This window comes from Cryptomeria japonica, chromosome 3 (assembly GCF_030272615.1).
Source record: "Cryptomeria japonica chromosome 3, Sugi_1.0, whole genome shotgun sequence".
Taxonomy (NCBI): domain Eukaryota; kingdom Viridiplantae; phylum Streptophyta; class Pinopsida; order Cupressales; family Cupressaceae; genus Cryptomeria; species Cryptomeria japonica.
This window is the reverse complement of record NC_081407.1, coordinates 711,521,233-711,529,069: the sequence shown is the minus strand read 5'-3', so window position 1 is coordinate 711,529,069 and position 7,837 is coordinate 711,521,233.

Genomic DNA, 7,837 nt, shown 5'->3' with positions numbered 1-7,837 from the left:
GGTTGGATATTATAAGCATAAATAAGTGTACAACTATTGGACCCTGTACAACCACTGGCCACTCTCCCCTAGCTTGCTCAAAATTATTCTTATTCATCAAATATAGAAGCATCAACAAGTGGTGTGAAGGTGTTGCTAGGAAAGTTTCAGTTTGTGTGAATTTTTCATTCCTACCATTGCCATAAATGACTCTTTGCATTTATTTTTTTTAGGCCTCATATAATTCAAAAGAATGAACACTTATGAGATATTTCACATGCATCTAGATGATTGGTGTATAAGTGGTAAATTATTGCTATTAATAGCACAATATTCAGAGAATAAAAGCATTTCTTTTTTACAAGTAATTCAAATATCATAAATAAGTTTTTTAGCTTGAGAATTTAGGTAAGTTAGTTGATAAGAGTTGGCTAAGCCATTCAAGCATGCTCTCAAATACAAGTTGAATATTCATGCTTCTAATTTGGACAATTCATATTTGTTCATGAAGGAGTTTTGATTTTTTAAATGAAGAATTAATATATTTTTTTTAATTATATTTTTGTCAACATATGGATTGTATTTTTCCTTATGTGCATTTTTGGAAGAAATATGATCTCTAAATTTTGACATCTTGGTGGCACATGGTGCACTTGATCACATACTTTTTGATGATAAATGTCACATGACACAAAAGAGAAATCATAAAAGAAGTTACAAGGAGATATTGAAGATAATGGAGAAAGTAAAATATGATAGAATTATGGGCATAAAAAAATAAGAAAAACTTAATTAGAGGCCAGAGGTGTTAAAGAATTGAGGAATTTTATTGCCTTGAGCTACATTCTCACCCAAAGATGATATATTACATGAAAAACACCATTTCACATTTTGGTCCATTCAATAAGGAGAGTTTTTCTCTTATTATGCAAGGTGGATGAGCACTGGTAGAGGGATATTGGCACACTCAAAGGGGTGTGAAATCTTTAAGGAGAGTTTTTCTCTTATTATGCAAGGTGGATGAAAACATTTTATGTTCTTTCATGTTGCACAGAGGCTTTGTGGGTTGGATAGGAAGGATTTTGTTAATGGAGTCACTTTAGTATCTCTTAGGTAAGAAAGGTGAATTGGTGGGGGTGCTTCATAAATGTCTCTAGAAGGGGATAGATAAAGAGAGGGAGGAGACATGAATAGATAGATGGAACATACAGATATGTAGAGAGGGAGGATATAAATATAAATAGATTGTGTGTGTGTGTGTGTGTGTGTGTGTGTGTGAGAGAGAGAGAGAGAGAGAGTGAGAGAGAGAGAGAGAGAGAGAGAGAGAGAGAGAGAGATTTATGTCTAGAAATAGATGGGAAGATAGGAAGATATAGGTAGAGGTGAAGATATAAGGTAACAAATAGATAGAGAGAGATAGAGAGAGGTAGAGGAATAGAGAGATATATATTTATATATAGAGAGAGAGATGTAATTTGTTATAGATAAAAGGCATAACACTTAAATTATATTTCTAATTATATAAAACTTAAATACATACATATTTTGAAACAACTGATATCCATAAGAAAGTATCTGAATGAGAAAGAAAAAAAACTACCTATTCAAGATGTAATATGATCAACTAGGTAAACCATACAAAGAAGATGAGACTTCTTGTAAAGGAAAGGCCATATGGATGTGTGAGAAAACCAACATGACATGTAGCCCAATGAGAAACAAGAGTAGGTGATGGTAGGCAGGAGAAATAATAAAATATTCCACAAGAGGTGGATCACCCACCAAAGGTAGAATGTAACAATGTAAGATAATACCACAAAAGGTGGAGTTTATCCTACAAGCAACTTCGATATATGAACACTTCCTTAAGTTTGTCATATGGACAATACGATGAGATGCATTATCAAAAGTCAACTTAAGTAAAGTATAATTATGAGACATAATTTTGCAACAACACCCGCCCTTAAGTTCAACTTAGGGGAGAGTACATTCAAGTTATCAATGCAATATGGGTCCTGGCTACAAGGCCATGTTAGGTACCCATGAACAAATGCAAATGCAATCAAAGCAATGCAATGGAATATCTCACAAATCAAGAAAGGGAGAAAACCCAATGGAAAAAACTCCTCCTCAAAAGAGATATGACTATACAAAAGAACTCTCAAAGAAGAAGGACAAAACCTCAAGAGAGAAAAAGTCCCCTCCATAAGAGATGAAGGAGAAGTCAGCTAACCCCACCTCAAAAGAAATATCCCACACTGCCAAGAGAGCTTGCAACTTATGACACTTACTCTCTGTGAAGGGTTTGGTAAATATGTTTGCAACCTGCTATGCTATAGGATAATACTACAAATCAATGATCTTCTCCTGAATTAGATCCCTGATGTAGTGCATGTGGATCTTGATGTGTTGGGTCCACTAATGTTACATCAAGTTCTTTGAGATCTGTATGGCACTTTGATTTTTACAATGAAGGATCGTAGATCATGGAGTGGTGAGCCCAAACTTTGTGAGAATATTGTAAAGCCAAATAGCCTTGAATTCGCTGCATTTACAACCCCTTGATACTTACCCTTTGTAGCATCCTAAAATTGTGACACTTGCAATTTCGACTACATTTTGGTCTTCACGATGGCGACGCAACATGCAACCTGAATGGAGACCCCGAAACCTGTTTTCGACACTAAAAACTGCATTTTTCAAGCACCCTGGCCTGAACCTCCTTTGCACCTTGCTGTCCCGGGAGGTGGGACTAGAGCGCCTAGCGCCCTGGTCCCCCAGGACCATAGCGCCCAGCGCCCTGGTCCCTGGGCCTATTTTGGGCCCGGTCTCCTAGGGGGTCTCAGGTCTTTTTGTTTGCAAATTGGAAAATTAACTTTCCTGGTCGGCCTAAGGTCGGGAAAATCAGTCTTTTAACCCTAATTGGCAAGTATATAAACTACATTTTCCTCTCTCATTTGGACATATACATACATGACGGCACAAGCGTGGAAACTATACTCAAACATTCAAGCATTCAAGCATTCAAGCATTCCTTCTAAGTCTCCATTCAAGGCTAAGTGTTGCATTCAAGACAAGGATTCAACCATTGAAGAGGAGATCACTTACTACATGCTACATACAACATACTACATACAACAAACAACAACATCTATACCTTCGCACATAAGGATACAAACATCCTTACAACAAGGTATTAGTACTTGTTTTACATTACAATCATTTACATTTACAGCAATTTCTCATTTCTTGGTTAATTCCAAAACCGGGGTTTGACCTAAAGGCAAACCCCTAATCCCTAACCCCCCAATCGTCTTCGCTTTCCTGTGTGTAGGTTGCAGGTACGCGGCTGAAATTGAAGATCTGGAATCCTTGTGTAGAGACGAACAGATCCCCCTTCATTTTGCGGATTTTTCGAAGGACCGTGGCACCGGGTGCCATCGTCCTGACAACTTTTGCTCAAATTTGCAGGACAGCGCCGTATCGACATTTTACTGCTAATTCCAGGTCCGCAGCTTCATCCTATATCCCTATCTCAGTTTATAAGCGAATCTTTGTCACTTTCTATGCATTCCTAGCTTAATTCTTCTATCAACATTCTTTACAAAAGAGGGTAGCCTTGCTTTCTTAACCCTTGAAACACATTTAGCATCCAATCTTGCATTGTGTGGGATTGGATCTTGTGGGTTTCAACCCCTCTTTTGAATGTAAAGTCTCTCCTCTAAGTGAAAACCATCAACCCTAGCAACCTCCCTTCTCTCTCTCCTTGGAGTTGGAAGAGGGGAGAGCAACTGGGGTTCGATCGCGATTTTCCACTTTACATTTTGGTGAACCCGACGTGAACATCCTTTCTGATTATTCATGGTTAGATTTGAAAATTTGATTCCTTGATTACATTTCCATGTTTGATCTTTTGCAAAATTTTAGAGGTTAATTGCATGAAAACCCTAAATTTTCTTTTTGAAAATTGAACTTGTGAAATATTTAATTGTTAATGCTTGTTTCAGATCTGCCCTTCTATTACAAATTATCAATTCATATTTGTGCTTTAATTTTGAAAATCAAGTGGTTAAGTGTCAAAACCCTAATTTTTGAAACCCTCTTGATTCAACCTTTGTCCGACAATTTCACTGATCAAAACATTTCCAAATCAGCTGTAACTTTGGATTCCGCAATAAAATCACAATATCTTTCATCCCTGAAAATTTGGAAAAAAGTTGCGAGGACCGTGTGCACTCCGAGCGCCATCGTCCCCGATATTTTTTCCGAAATTTCGGGAGCTAGATTTTACTGTATTTTCCTGCTAAAATCCAAAATTTTGGCTGATTTTATCAAATCTAACACTTTCAAAATTACAGTCAAAGTTGGTCTTGTGATTGCTTGGTTTAAGGCTCCTAATCATTCAAAAATCATCGAAATTGAAATTTTGTGTCAAAATTGTGTTCTTACTATCCTAAATCTGAAAAGTGTGTTTGCATTCATTCGAAATTCCAGTGCTTTATTCAAATTCTTGCAATTTGTGACTTTTGAAATTAAGTGCTTAATTACAACAACTTTAATTTCCGCTTTCAAAATTGAATTTTGCGTGAAATTGAGTCAATTTTTAAATTTCAAAACTTGCATTGCTTTTGGTATTCCCTCTAAAATCATAAAATTCAAAATTTTAGTTTCCCTCTCTTTTTCAAAATTCAAATTTTTGCATTTTTCGACAATCTTGGTAGTGTTCAATTTTGAGATTGCAACTTTAATTTGGCCTATCTACAGATCGTAAAATCACTCAATTTTTTCAGATTAGCTCTAAAATCATCATAACTTTCATCCCTGCAAATTTCGAAAAAATTTGCAAGGACCTTGTGCACTCCGAGCGCCACGGTCCTGGACATTTTTTCCGAAATTTCGGGAGACTGTCGTGATTGCATTTAACAGCTTAAATCCAGAAGATTGGCTAATTTCACTGAAAATTGCTACCTCTAAATTCAAAATCTTCTCTCTCTTTCTAGTGCATGAGTTTTACAACAATAAGCCCTACTTACACTATTCCCGTTAGACAAAGCCGTAGAATTAAGTCTTTCCGAGGTTTAACTACCGAGGAGATGGAACCTAATTTGAGTAGTCTTTTTAACGAGGATATGGGTAATTCCTCTAATCCTCCTAATGATGAAGAAGCTCTCCATGAGGTTTCTGTAGAACAACTTTCGAAATTGGATAATCAATTTGATGATTTTCACCAATGGATGTCTCATGAGTATCCCGATAGTCAAGCTCTTCCTTTAATTGAGGGTCTAAAACATATGCTTCAAAGTGATAAGAATGGAATTGATATCTTGCGTGGTATTGCACACATTGTGGATTCAAATGTGATGCCTATGAAGAGTTGTGCTGAAACTTTAGGTTATACACAACCTCCTACACAAGTTAATCATTCTATTCCCTTGACAACTTCTATTGCTAGCATACCTACTTTTACATCAAACATAATGGCTACTTCTATACAAGACATTCCTCCTGTGATCACTAGTCATGGGGGCAATCCCCCTTCTTCAATTAACCCTCTTCATTTAATCCGACTTCTTCATTCATTCCTTCAATGAGTGTTCCTATTACATCTTCACAAATGAACATGACGCAAGGGGGCAATTCATTTAACCATTCCATTCCTCCTTGTAGTGTTCCTCCTGTCCAATCATCTCCGATGATTAACTATCATAGAGTCCCACCACCTTACTCTTTACCTTCTTTCAATAACATAACACCTCCATCTCAATCTAACACATCTAATATGAATTCTTCGACTGAAGTGACCATTAACAATCTTGCACAAACTATCTCTTCTTTACAGCAACAAATTGCCTCTATGAATCAATCTAAGTTTAGTGTGCCCACATTTGATGTTGCGAGCCCACTTTCTCTTGATATTGTTCGAGCTATCCCTCCTAAACATGTTGAAATCCCGCATTTGGAACTTTATAATGGTAAAGGAGATCCTCTAACACATGTTAAGACTTTTCAAACAATATGTACTGATTTTGCTTATGACCAAAGGTTGCTTGCAAAACTATTTACTAGAGCATTAAGAGACAAAGCCCTACAATGGTATTGCTCGTTGCCTTCTTATTCTATTACTTCTTTCGAACAACTTGCAAATGCTTTCATTCAACAATTTCAAAACAATATAAGTCCTAAAGTTACTTTGATTGATTTAATGCATTGTAAACAAGGTGTTAAAGAAAAAGTGACTGATTTCATTGGTAGATATAAGCATTTGTATGCTCAAATTTCTTTTCCAGTGCCTGACAATGATATTCAAAGAATCTTTATTTCTAATTTAAAAAAAGATATTCGAGACAAACTTCTGTTTTCTGAGTTTACTTCTTTCCAACAGTTGTGTGCGACTCTTCACAATTATCAACTGACTATGAGTCAAATGGAACAATCACATCCTATGGCTCCGAGTGATAAGGGTGATAGCAGTCAACAACCATTTGGGAAGTTTAAACCGAACAGAGATTCCATCAAATTCAATGAAAACATCATCAACAACAATGTGAATGCAGCATCAGGTGTGCCTCCTATTTCTAAATTTTTCAAGAAAGAAAGAAAGTATACTCCTTTGAATGAATCATTGCATAGTATTATGAATAAGTTATTGGAACAAAATGTGCTTACTCTTCCTCCTATAAGGCAAATTGATCCTGCAAAGATTACTTCACCTTATTTTGATAACAAATCTTTTTGTCAATTTCATCGTCAGCCTGGGCATGATACTGAAAAATGTTTTTCTTTAAAGGGTAAAATTCAAGATTTGATTGATAATAATACTATTTCTGTTTTTGGAGTGAATGATAAAGGCAACACATCTGTAGCTCCTCCTAACCAAAATCTTCAGATTTTTACTGATCCATTACCTTCTCATACCTCTAATGCGATTGAGGCTAATGATTCCTCTCTCTCATCTGATGGTCTTGTGTCTATGACTCCGAATGTGATTAACTTTGTAGAGCAGCAAGAAAACCCTAAAGAACCTTCCATCACATTTGATTCCAGTGAAACCATTAGGGCACCTGATGGTCCTTTATACATAGTTGCAAAAGTTAAGAATACACCTTGCCATGGAGTGCTTATTGATCCTTCGTGCATGGTTAATGTTATTACTGAAGAATTTCTTTTTACTTTGCAATTGAATCAAGTGATCTATGACAAAACAGATGTGGTTGTGAAATTATTTGATGCATTTTCTTCTCCTGCAATTGGTTCTATTACATTGCCTATTGAGGTCCATAACAAATCTCTTGATGTGAACTTTGCTATTATTCCTTCATCCGAACAATTTCGTGTGAAGCTTGGCTATCCTTGGCTATCTTCCATGAAAGCTATTGCTTCTCCTATACATAAGTGTTTGAAATTTCCCCATAATGGTGAAGTTGTTACTGTCAATCATAGTCTCTTTAAACCAGCTGAAAGAACTTCTAGTGTTCCTATTGATTATTTTTGGCCTAAACAATTCCAATCCCTTCCTCCGCGAAGTGATCATCTTTTCAAATCTTATCAAAAGTGGAAAACAGATATGATCCTATCTTTAAGTGAACCTAGAACACCCAAACTTGATATTCCTATCGTTCTTGAGAAGGAAGTTCTTCCTTTGAAAGATAAAACTAATGTCTTTCCTCAAGAAGATTCCCAACCCGTTCCCATGGATGTGACTATGTTTATGCCTAATAAACCTTCTAAAAGTAGGCCTATACCTCCTCGTCACGATGGACTTGGTCTCCTTCCTAAACTAAAAATTCCTCCTTTATATGGAGCAGTTCCTCCTCCGTCCTTTTATAGAGAGAAGAGACCTTCTTCTTCTCCTATTATC